General features: G+C 41.4%; 1 long non-coding RNA gene across 2 annotated transcripts in view; it reads right to left on the reverse strand.

Moving 5' to 3' along the window:
- Nucleotides 1-7,111: 7,111 nt before the first annotated feature.
- LOC149123007 (uncharacterized) overlaps nt 7,112-15,517 on the reverse strand; it is a 207,774-nt gene continuing 199,368 nt past the window's right edge. The window contains exons 2-4 of one of the 2 annotated variants that reach the window (XR_016217869.1): nt 10,738-10,884; nt 9,545-9,621; nt 7,112-7,443 (exon numbers count right to left, since the gene is read on the reverse strand). This is a non-coding gene — a long non-coding RNA (uncharacterized LOC149123007). Of the gene's footprint in view, nt 7,444-9,544; nt 9,633-10,737; nt 10,885-15,517 lie in introns of both variants that reach the window. The other variant, XR_016217868.1, reaches the window with a different exon arrangement.

The following is a 15,517-nucleotide window of genomic DNA, read 5'->3' on the forward strand; positions in this document are numbered from 1 at the left end:
ATGTTTTCAGCCCTAGTGGCCTTGACATCTTTTTTTTTTCAGGCAGAGTGGACAGTGAGAGAGAGAGAGACAGAGAGAAAGGTCTTCCTTTGCCGTTGGTTCACCCTCCAATGGCCGCCGTGGCTGGCGCGCTGCGGCCGGTGCACCGCGCTGATCCGATGGCAGGAGCCAGGTACTTCTCCTGGTCTCCCATGGGGTGCAGGGCACTTGGGCCATCCTCCACTGCACTCCTGGGCCACAGCAGAGAGCTGGCCTGGAAGAGGGGCAACAGGGACAGTATCCGGCGCCCCGACCAGGACTAGAACCCGGGGTGCTGGCACCGCTAGGTGGAGGATTAGCCTATTGAGCCGTGGCTCCGGCCGTGGCCCTGACATCTTGAAGTCAGTCTACTGATGTAATATTCTGTGTCCAGATTTTGTCTTTTTTCCTTTCTTTAATTCCTTCCTTCCTTCCTCGCTCCCTCTTTCCCTTCATTCTTAATTCCTTTCTCCTTTCTCCATCAATTCCTTAATTTCTCCCTTGGTTCCTCCTTTCTGTGTCAAAATTTCTCTTCCCACTCACCATGGTTCAGACTGGATTCCACAGGGAGAAAGGGAAAGAAGTAACCATCTGAACCAGAGGGGGAGAGCAGGGAGGATGTGGGGACGAGATGTATTCTTTATAACTTTTTGTTTCTCCCTACTCACACTTATTGTCATTTTCCATTTAGCTCAGCCCATACAACTAAACCTCAGAAAAGGACTCTTGGTTCTGGTCTTAACCCTGCTGTACTTTCCAATTCGCCGATATTTATTTAAAGATAGCTAAATTTTTCTTCAAAATGAAAACAATGCTTCTGTTATTCTTTTTTATGGAAATTATGGAGAGTTTATCATTCTCTGTTGAAGAGAGCCAGCACCATACAAGCACATGGTTTTGAATCTATACCTGGAGTCTCTCAGCACATCCAAATTCCATTATTGATTTATTCACTGCATGATATTTGGAATCATTTAATTTCTTTATTAGCATTTTCATCTAAACCAGGGATAAAATAACATCCTCTTTAAAAAATTTAAAAAAGAAGAACAAGGTTATATGTCAAGACAGCTTAAGCTGTTTACAAGACATCTCTACCCGGATTTCTCAAAGGTAACCCAGTGTTTACATGTGTATATTGGAACTTCCATAGGTATACAGTGGCGGGGGGGGGGGGGGTGGACAGAGCAGCAGACCTGCTGCTCCTCTCTGCTCCTGGTTTCTGCTAACTACACCACCTTCCTCCATCAGTCCTCGGGCCAAGCCCTCATCACCTGTCACAAGGCTTTACCAGTGCCTCCTGAATCTCCAGTCTTCCCTCTCCAACTCAACTGCTGCGCCAAGTTCCTAGCGCGATCTCTGAGTGATTGTTTAATGACATTTGCTGATACAAAATAACTTTGCACATTGAAGCAAGTCCAAAAACTGCAATCACAACACAAAAATCCAGAAAACTGAAAATCCCCCACTCACTGCATCTTTCCAGTGTATCAGTGTTTGTGTGTATGTAATTTGGGGGACTACTTCATTTTTGTATAAACTGTTTTTAAAGTAAACCTCACTTTGAAGTATAATATACACAACATAAGTTAACAGCTTGATTTTTACAAAATGAACAAATCTGTGAAACTACCACCAGAGAACCCACTTTTACTCCCTCCTCTCCATTGCCTCTCCAAAAGTAACTACCATTCTAATGCCATTGACTACTTGTGCATGTGTCTTAATTTTGTTATTGTTTTTTCTATTAACTTTTGATTCAAGTTTCTGGTGAAGTTACAATTTTATTTATTTGAGAGAGAAACAGGGAAAGAGAGCAACACAGAGACAGAGCGAGAGCTCCTATCCACTGGCTCACTCCCCAAATGCCTGCAGTAGCCCTCCTTGAGCAAGGCAAAAGCCAGGAGTCGGGAACTCAATCCAGTTTTCCCAAATGGGTGGCAAAAACCCAACCACTTGAGCTATCAATGCTGCCCCCCATAGTTCACCTTAGGGGGAAGCTGGAATCAGAAGCAAGAGCCATGGATTGAACCTAGGCACTCTGAATTGGAGTGCAGGTATCTTAACTGCTAGGCCACATGCTTGCCACTATGGGCTTAATTTTTTTTTATTTTTTTATTTTTTTTAACTTTTATTTAATGAATATAAATTTCCAAAGTACAGCTTATGGATTACAATGGCTTCCCCCCCATAATGTCCCTCCCACCCGCAACCCTCCCCTTTCCCATTCCCTCTCCCCTTCCATTCACATAAATAAATAGAATCATACAATATATTTTCTTTCATTTAAGTCTTCTTTCACTTAACATAGCATCAGTAGTCTGTTCATTTTTATCATGTAGAGTTCCATATACAAATATAACAACATATATTTTCCATTCTGCTTTTATTGGATTCAGAATATTTCTGTTATTACAAATACTGTTATGAGCATTCTTTAATGTGTCTCCTGATATATATTTAAGACAAATTTATGTTGGGTACATATTTAGAATTGGATTGTCCAGGCCAATTAATGCATATCTTCGTTTCAGTAGGTACTGCCAATGAATGTTCCTACGTGGTTGTATAAATAAACTACCAGTAGTACCGTGTGAAAATGGCCATTGTTCATCAGCATCACTGCCACTGTAGGCTTTTGTTTTCATATCTGAATCTGCTGATATGCAGATGTGTAAAGTGATCTTACTATGGTTTTAATCTGTAATTTCTTAATGACTATGATTACTGACATGGACTCCCTGACTCTTGTTTCCAGCAGACAGAGTGAAAAAGAAATAATAACAAGGGAAATTCACCGATTTTGAAATTTTTCATGAGCATTCTTTTCAACTTTCTGCTCTCTCTAACAAAGGCTGACCCTTCCTTCAAGGAGACTACTTTACCAAAGTCTTATCCAACCTGGGAAACTGAATTGACCAATGCCACTCACTTCTAGTCTTTTAGTCTCATATAAAGGAAGGGGAAAAAGACTAAGAAACTCTTATGAAAGTCACAGCCAGGGACTCTGTCCTATGGGGGGGGGTAGAATGATTCTATGTTCTATTTTTAATACTTCTATTTATTCATTTTATTCACTTGAACAGCAGAGAGACACAGAGACAGACACAGAGAGATCTTCCATTCACTAGTTAACTTCCAAAATGCTCACAAGAACAGGACTGGGCCAGGAACCCAATCTGGGTCTCCCATGTAGGTGACAGAGACCCAAGTGCTTGAGCCATCACCTGCTGTCTCCCAGGTTATACATTAGCAGGATACTAGAATAAAATGGAGCTGGGACTTGAACCCAGGCACCCTGATACGGGGTGCAGGCATTCCAAGTGGCATCTTCACCAAACACCCAGCCCAAGGCAGATTTTAATCATAAGATAATGGAGCAGAATCCAAGAACTGTGGGACATTTCAAGAGGTATTACATACACATAATGGGAAAACCATGAGAAGCAGAGAAAGGGACAAAAGAAACTTAAATTACAATGGCTCAGAAGACGCACAGCTAAGGAGACACCAAGCCAAAGATCCGGAAGCTCAGAGAACAGCCAAGTAGGAAAAGAAACATATACCTAGGCAATTGATATTCCAAACTATAGAAAACCAGTGATAAAGAAAAATATTGAAAGCAGCCACAGCGGGGAAATCACCTTATTCACACAGGAACAAGGATGAGAGTTATAATTGGAACTCTCTTCAGAAACTACACAAGTTTGATTGGAGCGAAGGGGAATATTTAGCATTGAAGAAAAAAGACCATCAACCTAGATTTCTATACTCAGTAAAATTATCCTTCAAAAATAGAGGGAAAACACTTTCTCAATTAAGTAAAAACAGGAAATTTGTAAGCAGTAGACCTGCTTTGGAAGAAATGTTAAAACAAGTTCTTCAAAAAGAAGAAAAGTTATATAGGTCGGCAAGTCAGATTTATATAAAGAAAGGAAGAATGTTAAAGAAAGTAAAAATAAAGCTTAAAGAAGCTTTTAATTTTATTATTCCTATCTGAGCTAAAAAATAACTATTCAAAATAATAGTAGCAACGATGTATTACATGAATATAGCTTATGGACATGTGAAAAGAATGCCACAATATTATAAGGGATGAGAAGAATAAATTGGGAATATTACAAGTTCTATGCACTTTCCATGAAGCCATATATGATTATTTGACATAAATTTAGAGTGGTCGTAAATGTGTATTGAAAGTCTAGGGCAATAGCTAAAAAACAATTTTTTAGCTAATTGATATGGAGAGAAAATGGAATTGTACAAAATGCTCAATTAAAACCAAAGAAAGTAGAAAACAGGGGAAGATAAAAGAACAAGTGCAACAAATAGAAACTGAAGTCAGGAGCCAGGGATTTCACCTTGATCTCCCATATGGGTGGCAGGGGCCCAAGGCCTTTGGCATCATCTAATGCCTTCCCAGGTGCATTAGTGGGAACGCTGAATTTGAAGCAGAAGAGCTAGGTATTGAATGAGCACTCCAATACAGAATGCCAGCAATGCAGCAGCAGCTAACCTGCTGTGCAACAAGAGCAGCCCCTAAAAGAAATAATTTTTAAAAATAATTCTGAGAGTTTTAAAATATAATACTTTCCCTCAGATACCTGGTAAAGTACTTAAGATCATTTGGGGAAAAAAGCACCAATTTTAGGTAATAATTCAGAACAGGGCAGAATTGTACATCAATCTCTACACTGTAAAACAGAGACTGTGGTGCAATTATATTTTCATACACAATCGCCTGGCCAGAATCTGTCTTCTTTCCATTAAAAAAACACTTTTTTCTGCAGTGGGATCAGTTAGGATGCCTGCATCCCACATCGTAGTACTCTGGTTTGGTTCCCAGCTCTGGCACCTGACTCCAGCTTCCTGCTAATGTAGACCCTGGGAAGCAGTGGTGATGTCAGCGGTGATTGGGTTCTTGCCACCCACATGGGAGATCCTCATTGAGTTCTCAACTCCTGGATTCTGTCCAGCCAGGTGTTGAACCCAGGCATGCAGATGTCCTAACCACCAGGGTAAATGGATAAGCCAAACACCTACCGCACCTACTTTCTTTAAGGGAAGACAGGTTGCAAAACTCTGGCATACTGAAGCATGAATCTCATGAGAAAAATAAAACGGCCTAAGGACACTCAACAAATGTGTAAAGCAGAACTCAAACTGAATTCAACTTCCAATTCCTCATAACAGGTGTGTTCTACGACTTGAGGATTCTCTAAGCAAAATTGCCCATAAACACACAGACAAACTTAAATTCTACTCATATATAAGGTATGCTTCCATTTTTTTGCCCATCCATGATGGTAATAAAAAGAAGTAAAAGCTCTTTCATTATAAAGTAAACTTTCATTTTTTTCTTCTTAATAGGTTTTCAGATTTTCTTCTAAAAGTATTTAAAAGTGCTATTCAAGATGATCTTAGTTATCTAGAAGGGCTTATGTTGCTATTAGCTTCTATAGCTCCATCATTAGAGAAATGGGCTGTACTTCTTAACCCTCCACATGCAACTAAAATTGGGTCACTTTAAAGGGCAAGATGTCAAAAGCAGATAAATCCTTTGTACTATAATGAGCATAATGATGAATAATGGCACTTATGTTCAATAAATGATGCCCTGCCCATAAACAACCTTTCCACCCAGATACTCTATTTAATTCAATAATATATTCCAGGTAATTTGTGGAACTAGATGAGAAATTACTTTAAACAAAAAGACTAACTGTGGGATTTACTCAAATATATCATGTTGAAAATAATTAATGGAAGCGGAGTTTGCAGAACTAAAATTACAGCATTAAAAACCCCACTGGTCTCCAAGCAGCCTACCTTACAGTGCGTATAGAGATAAGGGCATGTGGCATGGGCACTGTTAGTAATGAAAGGCACGCTAATAAGGTCAATGCACTGTAGTACTGAGGGCTTTCTGTTTGTTTATCTTAGGAAAATAGATGAAAATCCAGTCTTCATCATTTCCCACCTGGTTAACAACTAACATACTCCTTACTAACCATATGCCATAGAATCATCCTAGGAATCTTCTAAAGATGTAAATCATATCCTATCACTCCCCCAATCAAATTCCCTTATTGGTATCAGGAAAATTGGCATAAAACCAGAATACTTACCATGCTGCATTAGAGCCCCCTCCCTGACATTGGCTCTTACTACTGTGCTCATCATTTCATACTAGGTACCTGTGCCATACGGACAGTGCTTGAATATCCCATGCTAGTTCCTCACCAGCTCCTTTGCACTTGTCTTTCCCTGGAACTTACTTTTGCATGGATTGTCTCCTCACAACTTTCAAGTCTGTGCTTATGTATCACCTCCCATTGCTAATTCCAGCAATATAGCAAACTATCTAGATACCTTGAAGAAAAAAAAACTTCTCGGCATAGAACAGATAAAAGTTGTAGAAACTATTTTTAAAAATATTTTAATACATGGTTTGATGAAGACTTTTTTTTTTAAATCCTGGAAACCAAAAGATCAAAGGAAAATATTAACCTTGAAAGTTAAGATGACATGGAAAACAGTGCCTCTCCTGGCTCACTCTTGATGGTCTAGATCAGTAAAACAGCCACTTATAACACGTGGGTATTTAAATTTTAAAAAATAAATTAAACTAAAATCCAGTACCTGAGTTTTATAAACCACATTTCAGGTGTTCAGTCACCACAGTGGCTGATGGAAACCATGTTGAACAGCGCAGACAGAGACCATTTCAATCATCACAGGATGTTCTATTGGGTAGCTCTACCTGCATGGTTTTTTTTAAAGATTTATTTTTGTTTATTTGAAAGACAGAGTTACAGAGAGAGGAAGAGACCCACACACAGAGAAAGAGAGAGAGGTCTTCTATCCACTGCTTCAACCCCAGATGGCCAAAACAGCCAGAGCTGAGCTGATCCAAAGCCAGGAGCCAGGAGCTTCTTCCGGGTCTCCCACGTAGGTGCAGGGGCCCAAGGACTTGGGCCACCCTCTGCTGCTTTCAGGCACATTAGTGTTAGGCCCTCTGAGTGAGGATGCTAACACGTCGAGAGGCACACCCCAAAGACTCAGACTCCAGACCAGCTGATGCAAAAGCAAGAGGATTTATTCGGCATCTGCGCAGACAGGCCTCCTGAACTCGGGAGTCCAGAGAGCGCCCCCAGCACAAGCCACACAGTTTATATACCCGCAGCGACCAATCAAAAGCACTATAGTGTCCATGCACACAGCAGTCCAATCCGTGAGCTGATCATGTGAAAGGCATACGTCTTCTATCCAATCAGCTACGGGATCACATGGGAGGCATGCACCTCGTCGCCATTTTGTTGTTTACTTCTTTAGCAGTTCCTTTCCCTGTCAGCGTCATCTTGTTCACCCTGAGGGGGATGACGTCTCGGAGGGAGAGCGGCATCCCGCTTCCCACACTGTTATCTGAGTATTAGGAGGCATACAAACTGGGTTAGGTCTTAGCACAGCCAGGCACAAGTGTCACAGCTAGCTAAGCATAGGGTCCCTTATTTTTATAGCTGCACCTAATTTTAGCTTTGGGGGAAAAAGTTTAGGGCTATAATTTTTAAACTTTAATTTTATTTGGGGCAAAGGTGACTTGTTATTTTTAATAGTGTTAGCTTAAGTCACTCCATCTTGGTTTGATTTTTAAGGTTCTTCATTAACAGGGTGCTGGATCAGAAGTGGAGCAGCCAGGACTCAAACCGGCACCCATATGGGATGCTGGTTTTACAGGCCAGGGCTTTAACCCACTGTATCACAGTGCCGGCCACACAGGTGTTTTTTTTTTTTTTTTTTTTTTAACAAAACCTAAAACTCATGCAAAGGGGAAATTGTATTAGAGATACACTACCAGTTCCAGTGCACAGACTCCCAATGCCAACAGAGAAGAAATGAACTAGAAAAGAGTCTTCTGTCTTAGTCTGTTTTCTGCTGTGCTAACACAATACCTGAGACGGGACAATTTATGTATCACATAGAGTTACTCGGCTCATGCTTCTGGAAGTCCAAGAGCATGATGCCAATATCTGGTGATGGCCTTCATGCTCCCTCATCCCATGATGAAAGGTAGAAAGGCAAGAAAGCATGCGAGACAGAGAGCAAAATGGGGATGACCCTATCCTTTTAACAGGAGTCTCCTCCTGAGACAACGAAGCCACTACTTCAATGGCAGCATTAATCCATAAAGGTACAGCCCCAAGGACCTAATCACCTTTTCCAGGCCTTACCTTTTAATATCATCATGATAGGAATTAAATTTCAACCTGCAATTTAGAGGGAGCATTCAAACCATAGCACCCTCAGAAAAGGAAACATGGAAAAATCTCTCATAGCTGGGTCTTGACTTCAAATTAAAGGGAAAAAGAACGTAGAACTATAGTTTATCATTCATGTAGGGTTGGAGACAGAATTTCCTCTATTTATATGACTACCCACAATTTGAAGCTGAAAAAAATCTAAAGTAACTAGGGATTAGGAGTGGCACCACATTCCTGACAGAAGCAAATACAAATTGACTGCGAAGGAACTCACCTTACTCCCAGGCCTCAGTAAAATCTCCAGAAAATGTGCAATTTTAAAAAGGATTACCTTCCAAGAATGGTCTGAAGATAGTCCCCCCTCTTTTGGTTAAAAGTTTTAGAGCTTGCTTATCACATTTATCAGGTGGTTATTATTACCCTATCAGGAATGTATTTTAGTCAAAGATTTCATATAGAGATCTAATTTTACATGGACTGCATAATAGCAATTTGTTCAGTTTATTTATTAAATAGTTCATCTATTATTTTTTGCTGATTTTATTATCATCTTTCTCAGATATGAAACTTCCCAATATGCATCGGTGTGATTTCAGTCTCTTTATTCTTTTTCAGTCAGCTGTCTGTATGTGCTTTCATATTCCTGCCTAGCATGCACCTGGTTAAATGATTCATTACCTCTGTGCCTTCTGCTACACACCTTTGCTGCAGCCTCTGTGCACCTGTCCCCTGGATCAGTCAGCAGGGGCTGCAGACTGCCCCCAGGGCAGGAGGTCCTAACTCTCCAGACAGTTCTGGGCAAGGTGCTTCTCTGAAGCCTGCAGCTGGGAGCCATTGGCAGCCAACACCCCCAGCAGCGGGAACATAGGGGCGCTGGCCCAGCAGAAGGGATCCCACGGAGCACCACCAGTTTCCGTGGCGTGGTTCCAAAATCAGGATCGTTTGAAGATAGCATATTTGCAAAAGACTGTTTATAAAGGTGTGTGTGGAGTTAGGAAGACCACAAAGGAGGGAGCTGCTGTCATTTCTAGAGCAGGGGAGGTGAGGGGTCGGGGTGGCTACTGGAAACGAGAGAAAGAGAGAGAGAAAAAGAGAGAGAGACCTGCCTGGGGAGAAGCGATAACCTGTCAGCCAGAGGCGGCCACCCAGGAAGGGTCAGACAATAAACACCCCAGTCTCACTCTCCTTCCACCCTCTGACCCCTCTGCTGCACCCCACCCCCATCAGTTGAGAAACCAGAGAGGGGTTTGTGACACGGTACATACCGTACTTGGTCCAGCCTCCTGGACACAGCTCAGTGCTGGGAGCGGAGAGTGACTCCAGAGAGCAAACAGCCAACACCCTGCACAAGGGCTAATAAAAGATCATCTGGGAAAACAATGCCCCCTTCTCTGAGCAGTCTTTCCACCCAGGCCCCCAACCTCTGTCTTTCATGGCTTGTCAGAACTCTCACCTACGATTTGTCTTCAAAACAATAGATTCATGTGAAATTATATAAAACATCCACAAAATAATGCTGAAAATAAACATTCAAGTAGAAATATGGGCAAAGTACAAAAATAAGCAATTCACCAAAGAAAGGCATAAAAGGTTAAGTGCACCACAAGGGCACTTCAAAAACACTGAAGTGCATATTGTGAAAAAACTGGGCATGGATTTCCCTTTTTTTGCACCAAAATAAAAATCTATTAATTCCATTTTTCCACAAACTTTTTGAAGTACCCTCATAGTAATAGAAAAATGAAATGTACATCATATGATTTTTACCTGTCACATTGACAAAGATTTTTATAATAATAATTTCCAATGTTAAGGCTTGAAGAAAATTCACTAAGGGTAGAATATAAAGTTGGTATAATATTTCTAAAGAGCAATTTGAGAATTTTTATCAAAAATTTTAATCATGATGTTTTACTCAGGGGTTTCACTTTTAGGGAAGTATTTCAGGAAATGATTCAAGATGTTCTCAAAGATGAGAGTTACTTACAGTAGCTAAAAACTGCAGGCAATTTATATATCCAACAGCAGGAAATAGCTTATCAATATTACCCCCAGTGTGGTCCTTAGAGCAATAGCCCATGAGAGTCTGCTTGAGAAAGGGCTCCACCATCAACTAAATATGAGAACACCCGAGGAATGAAAGACAAAGATTTACAAGGCCAACATGCGCCATATTGATAAGACAAAAGCTAAATGACTGCTTGGGTTCATAAGTGGAGCAAACATCACGAACTTAACCTCGCCAGCCCTGTGTCCCCACAATCAGAACTCCCTAGTCTGAGTTAAGTCTGATGAATTGATTACCATTTTAATAGAAATCTGCATTTTTGTCATAAAAGAGGTGATTCTTTGGTTACTATTCATTGTGTTCCAGAATGCCCAACACCGAGAGGCTTCAGACAATGAACCTGAATTATTTCACAGTTTCTGTGGCTCAGGAACCCAGCTGAAGGCTTACCAGGAGGATGAGCTTCCGAGCTTTCTCACATCAGTGGCAGGCTTCAGTTCCTTGCCGGCTGTTGGTCAAAGGCCTCCATCTGTTCCCCTCGAAGGGAAGCTCACAGCCTGGCAGCCAACTTCAGAGAGAGCCAGGCAGCGAGGGCACCTAAGGAAGAAGTCACACTCCTTTGGCACCTGGTCTCAGAAGTGACGTCCCAGCCTTCTTGCCAGGTGTGTTAGAAGTGAGTCACTAGGTCCGGCTCCCAGTCAAGCAGAGGGATTCCACCAGGAAACGGGGCCACGCTGTGGCTGCTGACCTCAGCTACAAGTATGAAGGCCTTGAAAGTCTTGCATGACGAAGACTTGCTACGTCACTCCTTCTCTCAGGCACAAGAGCAGTCTGTGTGACAGAGGGGTGGTGTGGGGTACCAAAAAGAGAAGCTGACTTGGAGAGACAGGTGAGGAAATGTCTAACATCGTCTCTTTCCAATTTAGTTCAGTGAAACTTTCAGCTGACCATGGAAGGTTCTTGAGTCCCTGGGGCAGGAAACAGGGAGTGGCACGGACAGGACGGGCAGAGTGGAGGGAAGGATGGGAATGTCTCCAAAATCCATGAGGACCGATTCACAGTTTTGTCGTGGGCTAATCCAGCTTTATTACTGCAACGTCACTATGTCACTTCAGCCCTAAAAGGTTGAGGGACTCATTTCTGCTGTGAACTACTAGGCCTCTTACATCTCGTCTACTTATTCTGAATTGTATGTACAGTTTTGTCATGTCTCGCTTCTTCTCACAGCCTCTGGAAAATCAATGAAGGGAAAGGAGAGGTGGTAAGGTTTGAAGTGAGCCAGCATTGTGTGACACTTTGTCTCCAGAGTGACACATTCTCTACCCAATGCTCGTGTCCTGACTCAGGGGAAAACCTCCATACTGAATAAATCAGCACAATTTGGGGAACTAAAATTACACTAAGGTCCTCAAAGGCGGGATCTCAGCCAGTGTGTTTATCCGAACGTGGGTAGCCCTCTTTCTCCTCATCTGTTGGAATGCTGTTTTTCCTTCTGAATTGACCTAAATGATCTCATTCCGCCTCCTACAATTTACTCAGCAAGACACGTGAAGACTGTGGTCTAATTTTGGAGTCTCTAGAAAAGCTGCCTTCAGGTAAATTTTTTCTCTGCCCTTCCTGGGATGGGATAGGTGACATAGGTGGTCTTTCCTATTTCTAATTTGTATAGCTCCTTTCAGCAAACAGCAGGTAAACAATTTTAAAATAAGGCCATTTTCATTCTGTGTCTACTAGAGAATATGCCCTTGCATTAAAATAAACAGTAATAATACGAAAAAGTTTACTCATACAATAATAGCAAACTTCCTAAATGACAGTGATTATACTGCTCAGCAGTCTAAGACAAAATGTGGTTTTTATCTCAGAAGACACAGAATTTATTATTTTCCTCCTACCCATCTATTTAGAGCAATTGGAACCAGGCTTCTGAAAGAACAATTCAGTACCTTAGCTCTCTAATACCAAAGAAAAAAAGTGTATTTTCAGCATCAAAATGACTGATTTAAAGCAGCACGTCTTCAAAATGGTGTCCACCCTGTCCTGGCCATTATGTCACATGTGCTGTGGATTAATTTACGCCATCTATTGTCTTCCTGCATAATTGAGGTTATTAAGCTGAATTCAGAGGTTGTGGTACATCTACAGCCTTAATTAATCGAACAAGCACGCAGGGAAGGCACAGACAGCGTCAGAGCCTTGTCCTCACTCTCCTGGTGGGCAAGATGCTAAGGCAACTGGTGAGAGAGCTGCCACCTGCAGTCCCGCATCTGACACCATTTCCTATTCACAGGGGGGTGGGCACATATCACAAAATCATTTCCCAACAAGTAGACTTTTTAATTCAGCCTTCCACAGTCTCTCACCATTGAGTCACCAAACACAGCAAGTTTTTAAAATGAAAGCTCGTAAGGAAATGGATCACCGCTTGGAGGGGTCTTTGAAATGAAGGTTTTCCGACACATTGGCTTCAGGCTCCCTTTGAATAATACCTTTCCCTAGGTCACAAGCCACACCAAGTCAGGAGAAGGTACTTTCTCCAGATTTTTCCTTCTCTTTGAAGGCCACCAAAACTACGTATTTATTCAACATACAAAAATTTGCAAAACACGTGCATTATGAAAAAACTGTGCATGAATTTCAAAATTTTCACACCAAAATGACCATATATTTTCATTTGATTTCCCACCAACTGTTTGAAATAACCTTGTATTAGACATAAGCATGCTGTGTGCCGGCCATTAGCCGTCACTAAAACACGTGACAAAAGTCTGAGTTGGTTCGGGTTTCAAGGTCCTCAAAGAATTGTAACATTTCTGCTTTTTTTGCTATTTCATACCAATTCTATACTTTGCACCAGTCCAGTGGGCAGTTGACTGTCCCCAAGTTACTGGACAGTGGGATTCACAGGACTTCCGGTGTTCGTGTCTTTTTTCCATAGTTAGAATGCAGTCTTTTCAAATTTATCCTCAAAAACCAAACACCCACACATACCCACACAGCAGAAGAAATCTGAGCGTGTATTTTAAATGTTCTTTGTGTTTTGAAAAAAAAAAAAAATTTATCAATACAAAATCATAAAATAAAGACACATTTGACATGCCACAGTGACCTGATTTTGGACAACTTTCACTTCTCTTTCACTATTCCCAGTGATTCTCCGACTGTCACAACCTATGTTCCTGTCTGAACAGATGCTGTGTCTGGGGAACCAGGGAGCCTGTGGTTAGAGAAGCGCTCTAAGCCAGACAAATGCCAGGACATGGGTGTATTCTGTGTCTGTTCCTGCAACGTAATTAGGAGATAAGGATAAGAAAATTCAGAACTCTTTAATGCACTTAAAATCGCTGTCATGAAGCAATGGATGGCATATTTGCATGTGAAAGGACTGTGAACAGCATGTAGAAAGAATTGTGAAATTACTATAGTATTTATTATTATAACTCAGTGTCATACTAGTTTCATTTCAGAATGAACTGTAAGAATAGATTAAATTAGTGCCATTTTCTTTCCTTGTTAACATCTTTGTCACAAGAGCAAGCTGTCAGAATTTTAGTACCTAAAATAGTCCATGGATTATTGCTCATGATGGTTGGCCATTTCTAAATGCTGGGCTTTGATTGGTTGCTCTCAGCTCTGTCCTGGCAGACACATGGGAAGAACACAGGGAAATAATAATCCCTGGAGCAACTAATCAGGTCGCATACAACCTGATGGAGGCAGGAAAGACTCATGTTGCAATTTTAAAACAACATTTGATAGAAAACATTATTTCCTTAGAAAATTCTTTCGACTACTGCTGAAAAATACTGTTCGATGCACAATCTTAGAAAATGGACTACCTGGAAATACACAACCTTGTTAACATCTCTCTGAGGTTTTTCAGTGTTACAAGAAGACAATGTACAGTGAGCATTTCTTTGAGGGCTCAGGAATGCCAGGGAATGGCCAACCTTGAGACCAATGGTACTCAGAAGGCCATGACCTGTTCCTTTCCAAAAGGCTACGATCCGTTACTCTCTCCCCAGTCTTCATCTAAACCGCTGATCCCCGGGGCCTCAGATGCCCCCACACAGATGCCCTTTCCCACTGTGATCTCCCCCTCACACAAATCTCTATTAACCATAAGCTAGGTCAAGGGTGACTGTAAGTCCTGGTTTGTCCTAAACTGTTCCATTTGATATCTGTTGTCTCAGCTTACTTATTAGCAGTATCTTTTCTCATTCTCAAAAGCATCCCAGTTTGGACAATACATGATATTGTCTAAAAACAATCTATTCATAATGCTTTCTCAGAGCCCATCTGAGACCTAACACTCTTTATACAACATTGTACTAACTTAAAGATGCTCCTTAGCTTCCAGCCTTGATCATGACCCCACAGAGTCTGGTCTCACTCAATCCTTTCAGTATTCAGAGGGCCTTCAACAGTGGAGGTACCGCCCAATCTGGAAGCCAGGAATTAGATCCAGGTCTCCCATGTGGGTGGCTTGAACCCAATCATTTGAATCATCACAACTGCCTCTCCATGTCCACATTAGCTGAAAGCTAGGGCAGGATCCAGAGCCAGGTATTAATTCCTAGGCACTCCAACATGTTACAAGGGGTCATAATAGGCATCTTCACCTATTCTTCACATCAGTGCCCAAACTACAGTCATTATCACTTTTGAAAAACTCATACTAGATCCATAGGCTCCAGAAGGAGAAGACTGAGCCCACTTGAAATACCTTACACAGCAAGTGATAGAGCTACCGTGAAGAATTTACATGGCATACTCTGTACGAGATCACTCTACCGAGAGAGAGAGAGAGAGAGAGAGAGAGAGAGCGAGCAGCTGAGATTCAGTCTTGCTCCATTTGTCATGAGCTGTGCCATGTGAGGTAGAAGGTTTCCTGGTTTCCAGAGGCAAATTCAGGTTTTATGGGGCCTAATGCTTATACAATGGGGGAGGGACTGTTTAGGGAAAAATATATGAATATATACTTAGCAAACGCATATATAATACAAAGTCAGGTATGAAAGTGAGTACTTAATTTAGAATTTAAAAAATCACATCAAATTTGAAAAACTTATGAGAGTACCACCAAATCCATAAGAACACAGTATTTATACTATTTAATTTCTTGGCACACCTTCATAATACTTTTCCTACTACTTTTGGCCTAACAGAATGCTTAAGTGGTTCTTTGCATGTGGATATTCAGTTTTCCTAGGACTATTTGTTGAAGACA

This window comes from Oryctolagus cuniculus, chromosome 12 (genome assembly GCF_051225735.1).
Source record: "Oryctolagus cuniculus isolate XC-2025 breed Fujian yellow rabbit chromosome 12, ASM5122573v1, whole genome shotgun sequence".
NCBI lineage: Eukaryota > Metazoa > Chordata > Mammalia > Lagomorpha > Leporidae > Oryctolagus > Oryctolagus cuniculus.